The sequence below is a fragment of the Tamandua tetradactyla genome, chromosome 11 (assembly GCF_023851605.1).
Source record: "Tamandua tetradactyla isolate mTamTet1 chromosome 11, mTamTet1.pri, whole genome shotgun sequence".
In the NCBI taxonomy this organism is placed as follows: domain Eukaryota; kingdom Metazoa; phylum Chordata; class Mammalia; order Pilosa; family Myrmecophagidae; genus Tamandua; species Tamandua tetradactyla.
Window position 1 is genome coordinate 89016647 of NC_135337.1, and position 23063 is coordinate 89039709.

Sequence of the window (23063 nt, forward strand, 5' to 3'; positions counted from 1 at the left end):
CCCGGGGGCATTTCCCTTCTTCATCTCCAAAGGTCTCTGGCTGCCTAGGCTCTCGTGGTTCCCGTGGCTCTCAAGGCTTTTCCAAAATGTTTCCTCTTTTAAAGGATTCCAGTAAACTAATCAAGACCTACCTGGAATGGGTGGAGCCACATCTCCCTCTAATGAAAGGCTGCTATTCATGATTGGATGAGTCACATCTCCATGGAGATAATTTAATCAAGTTTCCACCCTGTAGTACTGAACAGGGATTCAAAGAAATGGCTGCTATCACGAGATGGATCAAGATTAAAACATGGCTTTCCTAGGGTACGCAATCCTTTCAAACAAGCACACAGTTCAACTCATAACACTGAGGAAACATTACCCCTGTAATCTCACTTAAACAATCTGGATTTTGGGTGAGACTCTGTCTTGCACCTGAGCCAAGAGGTGTGACTGAAAAGCCACACAAACACCTCTGTGAGAGATATTTTTGGAAGGTGGAAGCATGAGAAGTTTTCAATTTCAAGGGAGATGTGCCTGTTTGAAAGTATTGTGCACCTCAGAAAAGCCATGTTTTAATCCTGATCCAATCTTTGGAGACATCTGCTGCTTTTAATCTTAATTCAATATTGTAGGGTGGAAACTTTTGATTAGATAATCTCCATGGAGATGTGGCATGCCCAACTATGGGTGTGACTTTTTAATTAGATGGAGATGTGGCTCCACCCATTCCAAGTGGGTCTTGATAAGTTTACTGGAATCCTTTAAAAGAGGAAACATTCTGGAGAGAGGGAGAGCCCACAGGGACAGTGCCTGCGCCAGAGCAGAGCTGACAGATTCTGACGCTTGGAAAACAGAAATGCAGATGCTTGGAGGTGCTTGGAGCCCAGCAGATGTCACCATGAGATGCTGATCAAGTCAGAACCTGCAGAGATGAAAGCCAGCCCCGGAGAAACAAAGTGAGGAGAAACAGCCAAGAGGAACAGAGACCGAAAGCAACACAGCCCAGAAGTAAGGGACCTCTAGCAGATGTCAGTCAGGTGACTACCCAGCTGACAGAGGGATCCTGACCCATGAGCCTTCCTTGAAGTAAAGTATCTTACTTTACTTTTACAAACTAGGGTGGGAGGGGCCTGATCAGGCTGAGCCACTCCTGCATCTAGCCTACTTCCTTGGGCAATCAGGGTCCAAGCCACTTGGCTCAGGAACCTTAACACATTCACAGTACAGTTCAGTAAAGTTTTTGGCAGCTAGCCTTCCCCTCCTCACTCACGCCACCACCTCTTAGTTTGGACATTTTTATAGGCTTAGAACTGTAAACTTATTAAATTCCCTTTATAAAATCCATTCCATTTCTGGTATATTGCATTCCAGCAGCTAGCAAACTTACAGTGTTCTATTTTGTAAGCTGCCGGAATGCAATATACCAGAAGCAGAATGGCTTTTAAAAAGGGGAATTTAATAAATTGCTAATTTACAATTTTAAGGCTGAAAAAATGTCCCAGTTAAAATAAGTCTATAGAAATGTCCAATCTAAGGCATCCAGGGAAAGATACCTTGGTTCAAGAAGGCTGATGAAGTTCAATGTTTCTGTCTCAGCTGGAAGAGCACATGGCGAACATGGCGGCATCTGCTGGCTTTCTCATGGCTCTACAAAAGGAACTCTTTCCAAAATGCTTTCTCTTTTAAAGAATTCCAGTAAACAGCTTCACTTACAATAGGTGGAGACACACCTCCATGGAAATCATCTAATTAAAAGTTACCACCCACAATTGGGTGGGTCACATCTCCATAGGAACAATCAAAATGCTCCCACCCAGCAATACTGAATGAGGAGTAAAGGACATGACTTTTCTGGGGTCCACTACAGATTCAAACAAGCGCATACAGCCTACCAGTTATTATCACATATGGGGTGGGCGAGGGAACCCCAACATCAGCCTGAAATACCGTGGGCCCATTCTACAAAGACAACAGACACAGGCCACTTCCTATGGGGCAAATGGAAACTGACTTAGGGAAAAGAGCAGAGGGCGGGTGGAGGAAGGGACCTACATTCTTTTTTTTTTTTTTTTTTTATTAATTAACGGAAACAAAGAAATTAACCCAACATTTAGAAATCATACCATTCTACATATGCAATCAGTAATTCTTAACATCATCACATAGATGCATGATCATCGTTTCTTAGTACATTTGCATCGGTTTAGAAGAACTAGCAACACAACAGAAAAAGATAAAGAATATTAATATAGAGAAAAAAATAAAAGTAATAATAATAGTAAAAAAAAACAAAAAACAAAAACCTATAGCTCAGATGCAGCTTCATTCAGTGTTTTAACATGATTACTTTCCAATTAGGTATTATGTGCTGTCCATTTTTGAGTTTTTGTATCTAGTTCTGTTGCACAGTCTGTATCCCTTCAGCTTCAATTACCCATTGTCTTACCCTGTTTCTAACTCCTGCTGGTCTCTGTTACCAATGACATATTCCAAGTTTATTCTCGAGGGTCGGTTCACATCAGTGGGACCATACAGTATTTGTCCTTTAGTTTTTGGCTAGACTCACTCAGCATAATGTTCTTTAGGTCCATCCATGTTATTACATGCTTCATAAGTTTATTCTGTCTTAAAGCTGCATAATATTCCATCGTATGTATATGCCACAGTTTGTTTAGCCACTCGTCTGTTGATGGACATTTTGGCTGTTTCCATCTCTTTGCAATTGTAATAATGCCGCTATAAACATTGGTGTGAAAATATCCGTTTGTGTCTTTGCCCTTAAGTCCTCTGAGTAGATACCTAGCAATGGTATTGCTGGGTCATATGGCAATTCTATATTCAGTTTTTTGAGGAACCGCCAAACTGCCTTCCACAATGGTTGCACCATTTGACATTCCCACCAACAGTGGATAAGTGTGCCTCTTTCTCCGCATCCTCTCCAGCACTTGTCATTTTTTGTTTTGTTGATAATGGCCATTCTGGTGGGCGTGAGATGATATCTCATTGTGATTTTGATTTTCATTTCTCTAATGGCCAGGGACATTGAGCATCTCTTCATGTGCCTTTTGGCCATTTGTATTTCTTCTTCTGATAGGTGTCTGTTCAAGTCTTTTTCCCATTTTGTAATTGGGTTGGCTGTCTTTTTGTTGTTGAATTGAACATTCTCTTTATAAATTCTGGATACTAGACCTTTATCTGATATGTCGTTTCCAAATATTGTCTCCCATTGTGTAGGCTGTCTTTCTACTTTCTTGATGAAGTTCTTTGATGCACAAAAGTGTTTAATTTTGAGGAGCTCCCATTTCTTTCTTTCTTTCTTCAGTGCTCTTGCTTTAGGTTTAAGGTCCATAAAACCGCCTCCAATTGTAAGTTTCATAAGATATCTCCCTACATTTTCCTCTAACTGTTTTACGGTCTTAGACCTAATGTTTAGATCTTTGATCCATTTTCAGTTAACTTTTGTATAGGGTGTGAGATACGGGTCCTCTTTCATTCTTTTGCATATGGATATCCAGTTCTCTAGGCACCATTTATTGAAGAGACTGTTCTATCCCAGGTGAGTTGGCTTGACTGCCTTATCAAAGATCAATTGTCCATGGATGAGAGGGTCTATATCTGAACACTCTATTCGATTCCATTGGTCAATATATTTATCTTTATGCCAGTACCATGCTGTTTTGACCACTGTGGCTTCATAATATTCCTTAAAGTCCGGCAGCATGAGACCTCCAGCTTCTTTTTTTTCCCTCAAGATACTTTTAGCAATTCGGGGCACCCTGCCCTTCCAGATAAATTTGCTTATTGGTTTTTCTATTTCTGAAAAATAAGTTGTTGGGATTCTGATTGGTATTGCATTGAATCTGTAAATCAATTTAGGTAGGATTGGCATCTTAACTATATTTAGTCTTCCAATCCATGAACACGGTATGCCCTTCCATCTATTTAGGTCTTCTGTGATTTCTTTTAACAGTTTTTTGTAGTTTTCTTTGTATAGGTTTTTTGTCTCTTTAGTTAAATTTATTCCTAGGTATTTTATTCTTTTAGTTGCAATTGTAAATGGAATTCGTTTCTTGATTTCCCCATCAGCTTGTTCATTGCTAGTATATAGAAATGCTACAGATTTTTGAATGTTGATCTTGTAACCTGCTACTTTGCTGTACTCATTTATTAGCTCTAGTAGTTTTGTTGTGGATTTTTCCAGGTTTTCGATGTATAATATCATATCGTCTGCAAACAGTGATAGTTTTACTTCTTCCTTTCCAATTTTGATGCCTTGTATTTCTTTTTCTTGTCTAATTGCTCTGGCGAGAACCTCCAACACAATGTTGAATAATAGTGGTGATAATGGACATCCTTGTCTTGTTCCTGATCTTAGGGGGAAAGTTTTCAATTTTTCCCTATTGAGGATGATATTAGCTGTGGGTTTTTCATATATTCCCTCTATCATTTTAAGGAAGTTCCCTTGTATTCCTATCTTTTGAAGTGTTTTCAACAGGAAAGGATGTTGAATCTTGTCAAATGCCTTCTCTGCATTAATTGAGATGATCATGTGATTTTTCTGCTTTGATTTGTTGATATGGTGTATTACATTAATTGATTTTCTTAATTTGAACCATCCTTGCATACCTGGGATGAATCCTACTTGGTCATGATGTATAATCCTTTTAATGTGCTGTTGGATACGATTTGCTAGAATTTTATTGAGGATTTTTGCATCTATATTCATTAGAGAGATTGGTCTGTAGTTTTCTTTTTTTGTAATATCTTTGCCTGGTTTTGGTATGAGGGTGATGTTGGCTTCATAGAATGAATTAGGTAGCTTTCCCTCCACTTCGATTTTTTTGAAGATTTGAGGAGAGTTGGTACTAATTCTTTCTGGAATGTTTGGTAGAATTCACATGTGAAGCCGTCTGGTCCTGGACTTTTCTTTTTAGGAAGCTTTTGAATGACTGATTCAATTTCTTTACTTGTGATTGGTTTGTTGAGGTCATCTATTTCTTCTTGAGTCAAAGTTGGTTGTTCATGTCTTTCCAGGAACCTGTCCATTTCATCTAAATTGTTATATTTATTAGCGTAAATTTGTTCATAGTATCCTGTTATTACCTCCTTTATTTCTGTGAGGTCAGTGGTTATGTCTCCTCTTCCATTTCTGATCTTATTTATTTGCATCCTCTCTCTTCTTCTTTTTGTCAATCTTGCTAAGGGCCCATCAATCTTATTGATTTTCTCATAGAACCAACTTCTGGTCTTATTGATTTTCTCTATTGTTTTCATGTTTTCAATTTCATTTATTTCTGCTCTAATCTTTGTATTTATTTCCTTTTGCTTGCTTTGGGGTTAGTTTGCTGTTCTTTCTCCAGTTCTTCCAAGTGGACAGTTAATTCCTGCATTTTTGCCTTTTCTTCTTTTCTGATATAGGCATTTAGGGCAATAAATTTCCCTCTTAGCACTGCCTTTGCTGCATCCCATAGGTTTTGATATGTTGTGTTTTCATTTTCATTCGCCTCGAGATATTTACTAATTTCTCTTGCAATTTCTTCCTTGACCCACTCGTTGTTTAAGAGTGTGTTGTTGAGCCTCCACGTATTTGTGAATTTTCTGGCACTCCGCCTATTATTGATTTCCAACTTCATTCCTTTATGATCCGAGAAGGTATTGTGTATGATTTCAATCTTTTTAAATTTGTTAAGACTTGCTTTGTGACCCAGCATATGGTGTATCTTTGAGAATCATCCATGAGCACTTGAGAAAAAGGTGTATCCTGCTGTTGTGGGATGTAATGTCCTATAAAGGTCTGTTAAGTCTAGCTCATTTATAGTAATATTCAAATTCTCTATTTCTTTATTGATCCTCTGTCTAGATGTTCTGTACATTGATGAGAGTGGTGAATTGAAGTCTCCAACTATTATGGTATATGTATCTATTTCCCTTTTCAGTGTTTGCAGTGTATTCCTCACGTATTTTGGGGCATTCCGGTTCGGTGCATAAATATTTATGATTGTTATGTCTTCTTGTTTAATTGTTCCTTTTATTAGTAGATAGTGTCCTTCTTTGTCTCTTTTAACTGTTTTACATTTGAAGTCTAATTTGTTGGATATTAGTATAGCCACTCCTGCTCTTTTCTGGTTGTTATTTGCATGAAATAACTTTTCCCAACCTTTCACTTTCAACCTATGTTTATCTTTGGGTCTAAGGTGTGTTTCCTGTAGACAGCATATAGAAGGATCTTGTTTTTTAATCCATTCTACCAGTCTATGTCTTTTGATTGGGGAATTCAGTCCATTGACATTTAGTGTTATTACTGTTTGGATAATATTTTCCTCTACCATTTTGCCTTTTGTATTATATATATCGTATCTGATTTTCCTTCTTTCTACACTCTTCTCCATACCTCTCTCTTCTGTCTTTTTGTATCTGACTCTAGTGCTCCCTTTAGTATTTCTTGCAGGGCTGGTCTCTTGGTCACAAATTCTCTCAGTGACTTTTTGTCTGAAAATGTTTTAATTTCTCCCTCATTTTTGAAGGACAATTTTGCTGGATATAGAAGTCTTGGTTGGCAGTTTTTCTCTTTTAGTAATTTAAATATATCATCCCACTGTCTTCTAGCTTCCATGGTTTCTGCTGAGAAATCTAAACATAGTCTTATTGGACTTCCCTTGTATGTGATGGATTTTTTTTCTCTTGCTGCTTTCAAGATCCTCTCTTTCTCTTTGACCTCTGACATTCTAACTAGTAAGTGTCTTGGAGAATGCCTATTTGGGTCTATTCTCTTTGGGGTGCGCTGCACTTCTTGGATCTGTAATTTTAGGTCTTTCATAAGAGTTGGGAAATTTCAGTGATAATTTCTTCCATTAGTTTTTCTCCTCCTTTTCCCTTCTCTTCTCCTTCTGGGACACCCACAACACGTATATTTGTGCGGTTCATATTGTCATTCAGTTCCCTGATCCCCTGCTCAAATTTTTTCATTCTTTTCCCTATAGTTTCTGTTTCTTTTTGGAATTCAGATGTTCCATCCTCCAATTCGCTAATTTTAGCTTCTGTCTCTTTAAATCTACCATTGTAGGTATCCATCGTTTTTTCCATTTTTTCTACTTTGTCCTTCACTCCCATAAGTTCTGTGATTTGTTTTTTCAGTTTTTCTATTTCTTCTTTTTGTTCAGCCCATGTCTTCTTCATGTCCTCCCTCAATTTATTGATTTCGTTTTTGAAGAGGTTTTCCATTTCTGTTCGTATATTCAGCATTAGTTGTCTCAGCTCCTGTATCTCATTTGAACTATTGGTTTGTTCCTTTGACTGGGCCATATCTTCAATTTTCCGAGCGTGATCCGTTATTTTCTGCTGGCGTCTGGGCATTTAATCAGATTTCCCTGGGTGTGGGACCCAGCAGGTTGAAAGATTTTTCTGTGAAATCTCTGGGCTCTGTTTTTCTTTTCCTGCCCAGTAGGTGGCGCTCGTGGCACTCGTCTGTCTGCAGGTCCCACCAGTAAAAGATGCTGTGGCTCCTTTAACTTTGGAAAACTCTCGCTGTGGGGGAGGGTCGCCAGCTGAAGTAGCTTGGGGGAGTGCCAATCCGAATCTCCCAACGGCCCGGGAATCCGCACGTGGGGAGGGTCGCCGGCCTCCGCAGCTTGGGGGAGTGCCTGTCCAAATTTCCCAGCCAGCCCGGGGCGCCAAGCATGGCCGGGGGGTGCCAGCCGCCGCAGCTTGGGTGAGAGCCTATCCACCATTCCCAGCCAGACCAGGAAGCCACGTGTTTGGAAGGGACCCCGGTCGCCGGTCTCCGCGGCTTGGGGGATCTCCGATCCAATTCTCCCAGCTGGTCCAGAGGGCCGCACGTGGCGGGGGGGGTGCCAGCCGCCGCGGCTTGAGGGGATAGCCTGTACAATTCTCCCAGCGGGCCCGGGAAGAGGGAGAGAGGGACTCTGGCCACCTGCCGCCCCAGCCCGGGGAAGCGCGTGCCCCTCAGTGATCTCACCGCAGCGGGTTCTCCCAGCCAGTCAGCCATTCCAGAATGGGGTACGCTGTCTTCTTGGTCTCTGTCGTGGCTCCGGGAGCTGTTCTGTACCGTTTCTACTTCCCTAGTAGCTGTTCTGGAGGAGGAACTAAGACCCGCGCGTCTTACTAAGCTGCCATCTTCTCCGGAAGTCCTCATGCATTTCTGCACCCAGGGGGCTGGTATTTGAACATGCTGCCCTGTAGCAGGTAGGCTTTCCTTTTGGTCAACACGCTCCCTTGGGCCCTGCCAAAGCGTGGCTTAGAAATCGTGTCCGTTATCCACCGTTGAATAGGGATGGCCATTTTTAAGGTGACTGGGCATCTTTGCGTCAGTCCATGTACTTGCAATAAGGCATTATACGCAGCACTCAATTGCTTTTCCAGGGGGCTGTTTCTCAGTTCTGCCTTTTACCAGAATTGTGACCAAAAGCTAAGGAGCATTAGTTTAGAGTGTTGCCTCTGCCACAAACCCCATCCAAAGCCAATATCGGTGCTGGCTACATCCAACGTACAGGGTTGGTTGTGTGCTGTCTCCCTGTTGGCCTTTTCAAAAGCCGCCTGTTGGAGCTCCTCCCATCTCCAGTGCAGACACTTTCTAATTAGTGTATACAAAGGTTTTAATATTTGGGTTAAGCAGCAGGCCAGCCTGGGTTCCCTCCCTGCACCCACTTCCCCCGATCCGATGGCTGGGGCGCTGCCCTGTGGAGGTGGGGAGGGGAGGACCAGGCGGGCAGCAGGCAGATTATGCTGCTGAGCTTTTATGCTGTCCCCACCTGCACACAGAATAGGAGGCAGTTCAATCTGGCCTTCTCAGTTTCCTGCAGGACCCAGCCAGATGCCAGAAGTGGATAGAGAAAAGTAGGAGAGCATGCTTGGAAGCTAACATGCTGGATCAGCTAAATGAACAATATCAGTCATGTGCTACCCACTTTGAGACCTCGATGATCTGTAGAACTAGTCCTGTAGGGCAGTTCTTCGAGATGATATACCAACAATATTTGATCTTACCAATTGCGCTGGTTTAAAAGGATGTACGTCCCCTAGAAAAGCCATGTTTTAATCAAAATCCCACTTCATAAAGGTAGAATAATCCCTATTCAATACTGTATGTTTCAAACTGACATGAGATCATCTCCCTGGAGATGTGATTTAATCAAGAGTGGTTGTTAAGCTGGATTAGGTGACGACATGTCTCCACCCATTTGGGTGGGTCTTGATTGGTTTACTGGAGTCCTAGAAAAGGAAATTTTGGAGAAAGAGAGATTCAGAGAGAGCATAGCAGAACGACATGGCCGCGAGAAGCAGAGAGCCCACTAGCCAGCGACCTTTGGAGATGAAGAAGGAAAATGTCTCCCGAGGAGCTTCATGAAACAGGAAGCCAGGAGAGAAAGCTAGCAGATGACACCGTGTTCGCCATGTGCCCTTCCAGATGAGTGAGGAACCCTGACTGTGAATTCACCATGTGCTTTTCCAGATGAGAGAGAAACTCTGACTGTGTTTGATCGGCCTTCTTGAACCAAGGTCTCTTTTTCCTGGATGCCTTTGATTGGACATTTCTAATGTTTTAATTAAAGATTGTCTTAATTGGGACATGTTCTCGGCCTTAGAACTGTAAACTAGCAATTTATTAAATTCCCGTTTTTAAAACCTATTCTGTTTCCGGTATATTGCATTCCTGCAGCTAGCAAACTAGAACACCGATCATTTGAACAATCCACATAGTAGACACAGAAAATGAATAAAAGAATTGAGCGATGATGAAATCAGGACACTGAAACAGAAAAAAATTGACGCAACTTCTGAAAAGGAACAAAACCATAAAAGAAACAAACAAGAGGAGTGCAAGGGTAGTTTGGTGGTAGAATTCTCACGTGCCATGCAGAAGACCTGGATGTAGAAGCCAAGGGTTAAAGCAAGACCTGCAGGTTTTGTTGGGAGCAGCTGGCCTCAGGATGGCGGCAGTAAACTGTGGAGATTGTTATGTAGAGCAGTCTGGGAGGAAGAGAATGTTTACCCCAAATGGTTATGTTAAGTATGAAGGAAGAGAGCACTGAAAAATAAGCTCTCTGTTCTTTCAAGAAATGCATGCATGCCTTTTGTCACCCTGCAGTATTTAAGTAGGCTCTGGATAAGAATAAAGTTGTCTGAAGTCTGTCTGAAGTAAACTCAAGCTTCAGACCCCCAGAGCCCGTCTGTGTCTTTCTTTCTTTCTTTCTTTCTTCCTTTCTTTTTTTTTCCCTCATCATTCCTTAATATCCTTCGAGCTCCATTTCAATAGTAAGCAACACCTGGGTTCGATTCCTGGCCCATGCACTGCCCCCCACCACTCCTCCACCTGCTTCACAAAAGAAAATGCAACAAATGGTGCTGCAATAGCAGGATAATCACATGGAAAAAGAATGCAGTGTGATCTCCACCATCCAGCAAACAAACAAACAAAAAAGGAACAAACAACAGCAATGCTCAGAACCCAAATGCAGAAAAAAAGGGGTCAAGAACAGGATAAAGATATTTTACCTTTAACCCTTGAAGAGAAGGAGAAGAAAAGATACCTAAAATCTTTATTTGAAATTTTGATTCTTACGGGAAAACCAAACATCCCTCTGGATGACAGGAGGCTGATGAATTCCTCAAAGGTCTCTTTACTCCTGTTTGCTTTCAAGCACTGCTGGAGTGCAGAATAAATTCTGATCAAGAGGTTCTGAGAAAGCGCTTTGAGACAACAGCCGTTAACACATTGCTCTGTTGGAAAACACAGCCGAAACAGTTGCTGGTGAGATTCGAAAGCTGCATTCGGGAAGAAAGTCTCAGGGAAGTGAGAGACTCCCATTTCTTTTCCATTATCACTGAGGATGTGGTGGACATAGCAGGACATGGCACCTGCCTGTGTTGGTGAGGTTTGTGGATAAATCTCCTAACCCGAGAGAGGAATTTGTGGGCTTCCTGCCTTAGGAAGCTGATGCAGAAACTGGGGCTGTGAAATTTCAGGCTACCATAACGGAGAAGTGGAACACTGTCGTGGACAGGCTTACACTGTGTCCAGCGGATTTTCTTCCAAAATGAAAGTTGTTGCTTCTAGACTGTTAGAGAAATATCCCCAAGCTTTGTACACACTCTGCTCTTCCCCTGTCTTAAAAACTTGGTTAGCGAAATCAGTGCTGTTACCAGAGTATCTGTTGCATTGGGAACGGTTGAGGAAGGTTCTTCCTTTTTTCCATCAATTATCACAACTATTTTTAGAACATGGCAATGTAATTTCGGTCCTTTTTCATAGCGATGAAGAAAGGGGTAACGAACTGAAGGAAAATTGCCATTCTCAGTGGACAGGCAGGCATGATGCTTTTGAAATTTTTGTGGAACTCCTGTAAGGGCTTGTTTTATTTAGATGGTATAAATAGTGATACAAATATTAGATGGGATAACTGCATAGCTGGCTGAGCCTTTGTACTCTGTAGTGCAGTAACAGATTTTTTAAAATGTTTATTTATTTATTTGAAAATTTAACAACAAACGAACTAAAACATTAACATGTGACCATTCTGTTCTACATATATAATCAGTAATTCACAATATCATCACATAGTTGCATGTTCATCATTTCTTAGAACATTTGCATCAATTCAGAAAAAGAAATAAAAGACAACAGAAAAAGAAATAAAACAAAAACAGAAAAAAAGAAATATTATACATACCATACCCCTTACCCCTCGCTTTCTTTGATCAATAGCATTTCAAACTAAATTTATTTTAACATTTGTTCCCCCTATTATTTATTTTTATTCCATATGTTCTACTCGTCTGATGACAAGGTAGATAAAAGGAGCATCAGACACAAGGTTTTCACAATCACACAGTCACATTGTGAAAGCTATATCATTATACAATCATCTTCAAGAAACATGGCTACTGGAACACAGCTCTACATTTTCAGGCAGTTCCCTCCAGCCTCTCCATTACATCTTGACTAACAAGGTGATATCTACTTAATGCATAAGAATAACCTCCAGGATAACCTCTCAACTCTGTTTGGAATCTCTCAGCCATTGACACTTTGTCTCATTTCACTCTTCCCCCTTTTGGTTGAGAAGGTTTTCTCAGTCCCTTGATGCTGAGTCTCAGCTCATTCTAGGATTTCTGTCCCACGTTGCCAGGAAGGTCCACACCCCTGGGAGTCATGTCCCACATAGACGGGGGAGGGTGGTACGTTTGCTTGTTGTGTTGGCTGGAGAGAGAGGCCACATCTGAGCAACAAAAGAGGCTCTCTTGGGAGTGACTCTTAGGCCTAAATTTCAAGTAGACTTGACCTATCCTTTGTGGGGTTAAGTTTCATATGAACAAACCCCAAGATTGGGGGCTCAGCCTATAGCTTTGGTTCTCCACACTGCTTGTGAGAATTTCAAGAATTCAACCTGGGGAAGTTGAATTTCTCCCCGTTCTCACCGTTCCCTGAGGGGACTTGTGCAGTAACAGATTTTGATTTCATTGTTGCTGTTCTAGTTTGCTAGCTGCCAGAATAAAATATACCAGAAACAGAATGGCTTTTAAAAAGGGTGAATTTAATAAGTTGCAAGTTTACATTTGTAAGACCATGAAAATGTTCCAATTAAAGCAAGTCTATAAAAATGTCCAAATTAGGGCACCAACACGAGGTTACCTCCACTCAAAGGCTGATGAAATTTGGAGTTTCTCTCTCAACTGGAAAGGCACATGGTGAACCTGATGATGTCTGCTAGCTTTCTCTCTCCAGGCTTCTTGTTTCATGAAGCTCCCCCAGGGGTGTTTTCCTTCTTCATCTTCAAAGGTCTCTGGCTGCTTGGGCTCTGGTGACTCATAACTCTCCTGTGGTTCTGAAGTGTTTTCCAGAATAGTTCCTTCTTAAAGGATTCCAGTAAAGTAATCAAGACCCACCTGAAATGGGTGGAGTCACATCTCCCTCTAATCAAAAGCTAATACCTACCATTGGATAAACCACAGCTCTGAGGAGATAATCTAATCAAGTTTCCAACCTATGGTACTGAACAGGGATTAAAAGAAACAGTTGCCTCCACAAGATGGATCAAGATTAAAACATGGCTTTTCTAGGGTGCTTAATCCTTTCAAACCGGCACAGTTGTCACTGCTGTTCTTAAGAATGCCCTATCTTTAACAAAAACCTTTGGGAAACATCTCCAGGGACAAAAACCTCTGATGTCTTCCTTGCAGCTAGCAACTTGACTGCAGGGTTGCAGCCACTATGTGAAGTGATGGAAAACATGGAAGTTTATCTTGAATTTTGGTTTGAGGAAGTCATAAATTTGACACCTAAACTTGATACTCAAAAGAAACTCCCTGGCTAAGTCTGCAGCGCTCAGCAAGGTAACCTGGAATCTTAGCTAACCTCTGAGAGTTACTATAAAGACATCCTAAGTGTTCCAACAATGGAGCACATTTTTTTTCAGGAACTTAAAGATATATTTTCAGAACAGTACTTCAAAGTTCTTAAATGCTTATCTCTGGTACCCTCTGTCATGGGACAGCTCAAATCCAATACGTCAGAGGAACATCATGTTGACATGTACAGAGGTGACTCACCCAATCCTGACACACTCTCAGCCAAGTTTCACTGTGGGAGAATAAAGAGGAAACACAGAGGGAAAGACTTAGCGCTTCCATCCACCCTTTATGAAGCCTCCAACTACCTGACATCAAGTTTTTTCCTTGTGTTTATGCTCTGGTTGAATGTCTTGTGTGTTCTTCCTGCAATGAAGGTTGAGAATGAATGCTATGAAAGTGGATGAAAGTTTCTCAAAGCATACCTGAAGAACACTTTGACAGTTAAGTACCTTGGCTTTTGCTTAACATAAATTTTGATATAAAACATGATTTGGATTTAATGGTGGTGCTGGTTTGAAGCTATTATGTACCCCAGAAAAGCCATGTCCTTCACCCAAGTGGGTGGCAACCTTTGATTAGATGGTTTCCATGGAGATATGTCTCCACCCATTCAGGTTAGGGTTGCTTACTGGAACTCTTTAAGAGGGAACTCTGTTAGTCAGGGTTCTCTAGAGAAACAGAACCAGCAGGAGAGAGCTGTAAATATGAGATCTATAAAGGTGTCTCATACAACCGTGGGAAAGGCAGAGCCCAAAATCCGTGGTGCAGACGGAGTCTGGTGGCTCTAATGAAGAGTCTGGACAAACTCTGCAGGAGAGGCTCACTAGCAGAAGCTGTAAAACAGTCTCTCTTCTTCCTTAAAAGCCTTCAATTTATTGGATTATCTCTGTGGGAGGCACGCCCTAGTTAATCTCAGATGTAATCAGCTACAGATGCAATCAGCTGACTGATGATTTAATCACCCAGTCATGAAATATCCTTGAAGCAATGGTCAGGCCAGTGCTCGCCTGACCAGGCAGTTGAGCATGATCATTTGGCCAAGTTGACCCCAGAACCTAACCATCACAGGAACCATTTTGGAAAAAGTCAGAGAGCCACCAGAACTGACAGAGCTAACAGGATGGGCAAAGTCGCAGGGAAGTCATTGAAGAAGCCTGGAAAGAAAGCCGGCTCACCACGTGCCTTTCCAGTTCAGAGAGAAACCCTGAATGTCATTGGCCTTCTTGAACCAAGGCATCTTTCTCTGGGTGGTTTAATTTGGGTATTTTTATAGCCTTGCCTTACTTTGGACATTTTCATAGCCTTAGAATTGTAAACTTGCAACTTAATAAATTCCCCTCTTTAAAAGCCATTCCGTTTCTGGTATATTGCATTCCGGCAGCTTTTGCAAACTAAAGCAATGGTGCACACATCTATCAAGCTCTGTACAAGTCGGAGCTTCCTACAGGCAATTCAGAAACCATTAAAAATAAGAGACTTAAAAAATATGTTTTCAAATAATAGGGGGAACAAATGTTAAAATAAATTCAGTTTGAAATGCTAGTGGTAAATGAAAGCGAGGGGTAAGGGGTATGGTATGTATAGTCTTTTTTTCCTCTATTATCATTTTATTTCTTTTTCTGTTGTCTTTTTATTTCTTTTTCTAAATCGATGCAAATGTTCTAAGAAATGATGACTATGCAACTATGTGATGATATTAAGAATTATTGATTGTATAGGTAGAATGGAATGATATCTTAATGTTTTGTTTGTTAATTTTTTTAATTAATAAAAAAGTTTTAAAAAAATATGTTTTCATCTTATATTTGGAGGAGAAGCTGCGAGGTGTATGTAAGCTGTTTAATCACTGACTATCTTTGCTTGTTGGTCTCCCATTGAATACATTGTTATTAATAGTCTACCCATTTAAAGAGCCCCTGTTTGCAGTCTCATACTTTGAAGACTGTCATGGTTAGGGACAGGTGTCAACTTGGCCAAGTTGTGGTACCTGTTCATCTGATTGGGCAAGCGCCTACCTGTCTGTTGCAATGAGGACATTTCATAGGATTAGGTCATGATCACGTCAGCTACATCCACAGCTGATTCCATTTGTAATCAGCCAAAGGGGAGTGTCTTCTGCAATTAGTGATGCTAAATCCAATCATGGGAAGCCTTTTAAGGAGGACTCAGAGGAGAGAGTTTCCATTCCTGCTTTGGCTGGTGAGCCTCTCCTGTGGAGTTCATCCAGGCCATCCATTGGAGTCATCGGCTTCGCAGCCTGCCCTGTGGATTTTGGACTCTGCATTCCTACGGTCACGTGAGACACTTTCATAAATTTTATATTTGCAAGTGTTCCCTGTTGATTCTGTTTCTCTAGAGAACCCTAACTAATACAAAGACCTATCTATTTTTCCAGAAGATAGTATTGGAGCACCACTTTTCATTTTAGCGTGATCTTTATTGGTGGCACTCTGAAATTACTTTAGGTTTTTTTTTTGGATGCTGTGTGGCGAGGGTCGCATTTCATTTTCCATGTGAGTCTTTTGTTACTGCAGCACGATTTGTTGAATTTTTGTTTGCTTGTTTTCCTTCTTTCTTTGCTTGTTTGTATGTTTTTGGGAAGTGCATGGGTCAGGAATCGAACCCAGGTCTCCCACATGGCAGGTGAGAATTCTACCACTGAACGACCCTTGCAACCCCCCAGGATTACTTCAAGTCATTTTAACATAACGTTAATTATCACTGTGGATCCAATAGTCAGGTTATCAGAATAGTCATCAGTACTTTGAAGAAAGGAATTTTGAAGAGATGTGGAAGGAGGGAATGCATTGTGCAAAATGTTCAAATGAGGCTCATGATTGTCTTTTAACTAGTTGGATTTTTAAATACATTGTTAAAAATTTGTATTGGACAGGTTAAGGGAATTACCAGAGAGGGAGAGAAACTGAGCTCGCCAAGCAAGGATTTCGGGGTGGATTTTGTCTTTATCAGATGAACCTAAAGGGACGGTTACAGTTAAAGTTTGAATGTCTTTTTCCTCATCTGGTTGTTGCTGCTTATATTCCTTGGTTGAGCTTACACCTTCATAAGCTTTTTTAGCAGGTATGTGTGTGAACACTTCGCTTCATGGTCAAGACAGAATCAGAAGGTCTCACCTCGATTTATAAGCAAAACCTGGAAAGCCTACAAAAGTAAGTGTTTTTTGATTTATCTAGGAATAATACAGAAAATATTGCTGTCATTTTTGGTGAAGAAAATCAATTTTGTACAGTTTATTTCAATCTAAATAAAATGTGAATTTTGTTAAAAGGAAAAAAAAAAAAGGTTTCCAATATTCCAGCAACCCCGAGAAACCCATTAGTTGGTCTGGCATATGTGTCTTAGGAAAGCATTTTATCTTATCAATTACTGCAGAAAGAACAATTTTTGTCTTACATAGCCATACAACACTGTGCTGGTTTGAAACTGTTATGTACCCCCAGAAAAGCCAGGCTTTTTTTTTTTAATTTTTTAATTTTATTTTTTTAAATACCAAAAAACACAAAGCAAATGCAAACATTCCTATTTTGATCATTCCATTCTACATATATAATCAGTAATTCACAATATCACCACATAGTTGCATATTCATCATCATGATCGTTTCTTAGAACATTTGCATCAATTCAGAAAAAGAAATAAAAAGACAACAGAAAAATAAAACAAAACCAGAAAAAGAAAAAGAAATTTTACATACCATACTCCTTACCCCTCGCTTTCATTGATCACTAGCATTTCAAACTAAATTTATTTTAACATTTTTTCCCCCTATTACTTATTTTTATTCCATATGTTCTACTCGTCTTTTGACAAGGTAGATAAAACGAGCATCAGACACAAGGTTTTCACAATCACACAATCACATTGTGAAAGCTACATCATTATACAATCATCTTCAAGAAACAAAGCTACTGGAACACAGCTCTACATTTTCAGGCAGTTCCCTCCAGCCTCTCCAATATATCTCAAATAACAAGGTAATATCTACTTAATCAGCCATGCTCTTTTAATCCAGTTTTGTAGGTGTAGAAGTATTGTGGATGAGACATTTTGGTTAGTTTTTTTCCATGGAGATGTGACCCCACCCATTCAAGGTGGGTCTTAATGTACTCGAGCCCTTAAAAGAGCCCACAGACAGAAATAAATAACTCAGAACCAATACGGAGAGCAGAGACATGAAACCAAGACACAGATGTTTGGAGATTGAGACCAAAATTACCCGGATGCTAAGCAAGGATTCACAGAAATATCCAGAATCTGAAGAGAAGAAATCTCTGGCCCTGGGAGATGCTAAGAGATGAAACCCAGAGTTTTGTCCTGGAACAGCTAAATGAGGACCCACAGATGTTTAGAGAGAAAGCTACTGGAATCAGAGACTGAAAGCAGCAGAGCTGGCCGCAAGAACCAGCAGACACAAGCCTCGTGACTTCCCATGCAACAGACATCGGTATTTCTTCAGAGTCAAATATCTTTCTCTGGATGTTTTAGATTGGACATTTGCATGACCTTAGAACTGTAAATTTGTACCCTAATAACCCCCTTTGTAAAAGCCAATACATTTCGGGTATATTGCACTCTGGCAGCATTAGCAAACCGAAACCTGGTTAACATGACATCATCAATATAATGAAATAAACTTTTCCATTTGGCCAAATCCATTCCCAGGAGCTGTGGCAGATGATGGAGCTATGTACATCGCCCTGTGAGAGCATGGTGAAAGTCCTTTTTCTTTCTTTCCCAGGTGGTGAAAGCAGGTCAACTGGTCTTATATAAGGAATACTAAAGAAAACATTAAATTTAAAACAAAGAGGTAATGACATAATTAAGTGCTGATTCCTTGTAGTAAAGAGGCAACCTCTGGAACCACTGCATGCCAAGATGGCATTACTTTATCCATTGCTTTCCAATTTCATGTAATTCAGCAGCAGTGTAGTCCTGCACGGAATAAAGATCTTTTGGTTAGGAGGGGGTCTGCGGCAGGCACAGCGGCTGTAGCTTCTTCAGCATCCCCCTTTCTCCACTAAGGAGTGAGGGTGCTGAAAATGTTCTGACAACTTTTTGTTGGACTAGAGGACAAACAAGCTTTCTTTCCTCATTTTCAATATCCCAGTCAGACTGGGATGTATCATCCCTATGAAAAGAAATCACAGGATTCCATATTTAAGGGTCCCAGTCAGGGGAAGTCAGGATATGCCTTCCTTACCCCTTGGGCAATCTACGCCCTCTTACTCTAGCATTCCAGCATGGCAGCGCTCTAAACTCCCATCTCCATGGCATAGCCTCTCATTCAATGGATCTTTCAAATCTGCTAGGACTATAAACAAGTTTCTTGCTAACTCAAGTTCTTCTTTTAATTGGCAAGCCACAGCTTTAGTGATCAGGGCCTCCTCTGTGGCCGAATATGCAGCTTCTAACAGAAGCCATATGATGTCCACAGTGGCCCGACAGCTCTCCTTTTTCTTATGAAACCGCCTGCAGCCTGCAGGAGTACTAACTGTCAGGCCAGGGAATCCCAGGCATTCCCACAATCCGTGGGTGGTTCCCAATCATCTGGGAGGACAGCTGCCCCTCCCAGCTTGGATGCTACCGACCAACTTGGAATTTCCCTCACGGATTCTCCCTTCCTTCCCAAGACTCATACCTGCTACAGACGGTGGCTCTTTGGTCTCCTTAGCTGGACCACCAATTGCTCTGACTCCTTTCTTGGAAGACTTGGGTCAGGGCAGCCCAAAGACCAAAGAATACATCAGGCATGGAGTTAGAGAGGAATTTTAATGAGGCTCTTAGAACAAGAGAAGATCTTCCACGGTGGTGGGTGGCCATGAAAAATGGAAGTTAAAGCCCTGCAAAGGGGGTAGGGAGAGTGCAAGTGCTTATAAGGGTTAGGACAAGGTGTGACACAGGAGTTTTCTATCAACAGTGATCAGGGGGGGGGCGGGGACATCCATGCTTTGTTTACGATACCATTTGTACATTCTTTCCCACTGAGGAGGTTTGAGGACCTTTAATATCTGCCCTGGCCGTATATGCAGCTATGACATGACCAACTCTCAATATGGAGGGGAATCCCCACAAAAGGTGCCTCGTGTTTTAAAGTGGCAGAGAATCTGGCAAAATCGAGTCCAGAAAGGATTTGTGGAAAGTCTTATTGTCTGATGGTTGTGATTGCTGTATGCTGCGTGCCAAGCCAACAAATTTTTTTTGCGAGATATGTATCAACAGAACCTTAGCCAGACTGGATGAAAAAGGACAGAAAAGGGTCAGATTGAAGGAAAAATGACTACAAAGGCAGAACCATGGAAGTTAAGATCTGGAGCCAAGAAATCTTGGGCCAGGAGAATGGACCCACCCATGCACGTGGAGAGCTTACGTTTGCCCCAGAGGAAAAGGGCATGCCTTCTGCCTTGATGTTCAGGAAAAGTTTTGGTGTCTCAGGTCTCAGAGAGAGTGGAGCATATTTCCTGGGGATTGGAGAGAGCGTGGCTACCACCCCACTCTTCTGAAGGGGTTGAGAGTGCCCCAGAAATGGCAGAGAGTCTGGGTGCTGCCCAGATGCTTGAAAAGGATGGAGCCAAGAACAAGGTGATTTCCTCTGTGTTGGATATATTAAAACCCGTGTTTGAAGAGAGCAGGGCTGCTGCATAAGCCCTTGGAGAGGGTGGGACTGCCCTCTCTCAAGCCCCAAGGATAAAGCATCATTCTATAAATGACTCTCGTACTTTGAAATCTTATGGAGCTTGCCCTGCAGATTTTGGGAACTGTGACCCCTGTTTTCCTTTCAATTTCTCCCTTTAGTAATGACTGTTCCTCCTTTGTATAGCGGAAGCAGATAACTAGTTCTGAGTTTCATAGGTCCACAGCCAGTGGAGAATTTTGCCTTAGGACAGACCATGCCTCTAGCTGATTTTGATGAGATTTTGTACTGTCTTTTACTTTGTATTTGACTTCAAAATCACTTAATGCTTGTGTGATATTGTGATGGTAATGTATTTTGTATATGGGAAGAACACATCTTTTTGGGGTCCAGAGGGGAATGTGCTGGTCTGAATCTGTTACGTATCCTAGAAAAGCCTATGCTTTTAAAAAACTTTTTTTTATTGTATTATATAACATATATAGAAAGCAAAGAAAGAAAAAAGCAATCTTTTTCAAAGCACATTTCAATAAGTAGTTAGAGAACAGATCCCAGGGTTTGTCATACCATTCCATTATCTCAGATTTTTTCTCCTAGCCACTCCAAAACACTGGAGACTAGAAGTAATATTAATATAGTGATTCATATTCATTTGTTAGATCCCTTTTTTCCCCTATTATATCTCCCTCCTTTTCCTTTAATCCTTCTCCCATTCTATAGGGATTCTTTGGGAAATGCCTGTGCTGACTTTTTCATGTTGAGAAGGGGGGTGTACACACTGACGGAGAGGGGGATGTAATTAATTAACAGTTCTGGAGAGGCTTGTCCCTCTGAGTTTTGGGATTTATCTGACTTAGGCACCCTTTGGGGATTATAATATTCCAGGAAAGCAAACCTAGTGCATGAAACCTTTATAGAGTCTCAGTTTGAGCCCTAGGTATTTTTATTTATTTATTTATTTTACTTTTTTTGGTATAACATATATACAAAGCAAAGAAAGAAAAAAACAGTAATTTTCAGAGCACTCTTCAACAAGTAGTTACAGGACAGATCCCAGAGTTTATCATGGGTTACCATACCATCCTCTCAAGATTTTTTCCTTCTCACTGCTCCACAATATAGGAGGCTAGAAGGAATAAATATTTTCTTTTTATCATCACAATTAACTTTTTTGTGTGAAAAATAACATATATACAAAAAAGCAATAAATTTCAAAGCACAGCACAACAATTAGTTGTAGAACATAGAATAGATTTCAGAGTTTGCTATGGGTCACAATTCCACAATTTTAGGCTTTTATTTCTAGTTGCTCTAAGTTACTGGAGACTAAAGTAAATATCAATTTAATGATTTAGCAATCATATTCTTTTGCTAAACCCTACCTTGCCGGTATAACTCCACCATCAACTTTGATCTTTCTATCCCACTCTTTAGGGGTATTTGGGCTATGGCCATTCTAACTTTTTCATGTTGGAAGGGGCTATCAATAATATGGGGTAGGGGGATGTTCTGGAGAGGCTGGCTGCTCTAGGTTTCAGGAGCCCTAGATGTTCATAAGAGACAACAGGAGGGATGTTAATTGGGGTTTAGCAAACGAGGATAATTATCTAACTGAAGCTTGCATAAGAGTAGCCTCCAGAACTGCCTCTCAACTCCATTTGATCTCTCTTGGTCACTGATGCCTTATTTTAGAAAACTTCTTTCCCCCCTTTTGGCCAGGAAGGCATTGTCGATCCCACAGTGCCAGGGCCAGACTCATCCCTGGGAGTCATGCCCCACGTAGTTTGTACCACGTAGCGGGGAGAACAGTGATTTTCCTTGTAGAGTTGAAAAAGCCTGTGTTCTTTTTAATTCAATCTTTGAGGGCAGACCTATTGTTGGGTGAGACCTTTTGATTAGGTTGTTTCTGTGGAGATGTGGCCCTGCTCATTCAAGGTGGATCTTAAAACCATTTGCTGGAGTCTTTTAAGGGAGAGATATTTTGGAGAGAGCTCAGAGAAAGAAAATGCCCCAAGAGAAGCCAGAAGGACCACAGGAGCTGAGAGTGTCATTTTGAAACCAACTCATGATAGAAGTGCCAGTAGATGTTGCCATGTGCTTCCCATGTGACAGAGAAGCTCTGAAGCCTTTCTTCAGAGTCAAAGTATATTCCTCTGGATGCCTTAATTTGGATACTTTTATGGCCGTAGAAATGTAAATTTGGAACCTAATAAATCTCTTTTGAAAAAGCCAATCAATTTCTGGTATATTGCATTCCAGCAGCACTAGCAAACTGAAACGGAGATGATCATGTGATATTTTCCCCCCTTCATTTTGTTAATGTGGTGTATTACACTGATTGGTTTTCTTGTGTTGAACCACTCTTGCACTCCTGGAATAATTTCCACTTGGTCATGGTGTATAATCCCTTTAGTATGCTATTGGATTCAATTTGCTTGCATTTTGCTGAGGATTTTTGCATTTATAGTTACAAGGGAAATAGGTTTGCAGTTTTCTTTTCTTGTGATGTCTTTACCTGGCTTCATATTAGAGTCCTTCTGGCTCCATAGAATGAATTAGGAAGAGTTCCTTTCTCTTTATTTTTTTCCAAAGAGGTTGAGAAGGAGAGATGATGAATGTTTTAAGCTTCTAATGTTTGGGGTAATTTGTTACACAGCCAGAGATAACTCATACATTGTCAAAACCAGCTAAGCTTTAATTACTTTTTCCAGAGGACTGTTTGTTTGTTTAAACTGGCTGGAGGCAGGTAGCTTTCCTAGGGTTTTGGTTTTGCATTCTAGAGGTTCCAAGAATCATTTTGAAAGCCACCATTTTGGCTAATGTTCTAGGTTGCTAGCTGCTGGAATGCAATATGCCCAAAATGGAATGACTTTTAAAAAGGGGATTTTTTTATGTTGCAAGTTCACAGTTCTAAGGCCACTTAAAGAAAGTACATAGAAATGTCCAATCTAAGGCATCGAGGGAAAGAAGGCTGATGGAATTCAGGGTTTCTCTCTCAGCTGGAAGGGCACATGACGAAGTCTGCTAGCTTTCTCTTCTGGCTTCTTGTTTCAGGAAG

At 40.9% G+C, this 23063-nt stretch overlaps 1 protein-coding gene and 2 pseudogenes across 8 annotated transcripts in view; 2 read left to right on the plus strand and 1 right to left on the minus strand.

Moving 5' to 3' along the window:
- The window catches only part of YJU2B (YJU2 splicing factor homolog B), a 51434-nt gene that overhangs the window by 18307 nt on the left and 10064 nt on the right, over window positions 1-23063 (minus strand). The gene's annotated exons all lie outside the window — the stretch shown is intronic.
- On the plus strand, window positions 10455-11260 carry LOC143649231 (52 kDa repressor of the inhibitor of the protein kinase pseudogene; annotated as a pseudogene).
- On the plus strand, window positions 11314-13870 carry LOC143649232 (52 kDa repressor of the inhibitor of the protein kinase pseudogene; annotated as a pseudogene).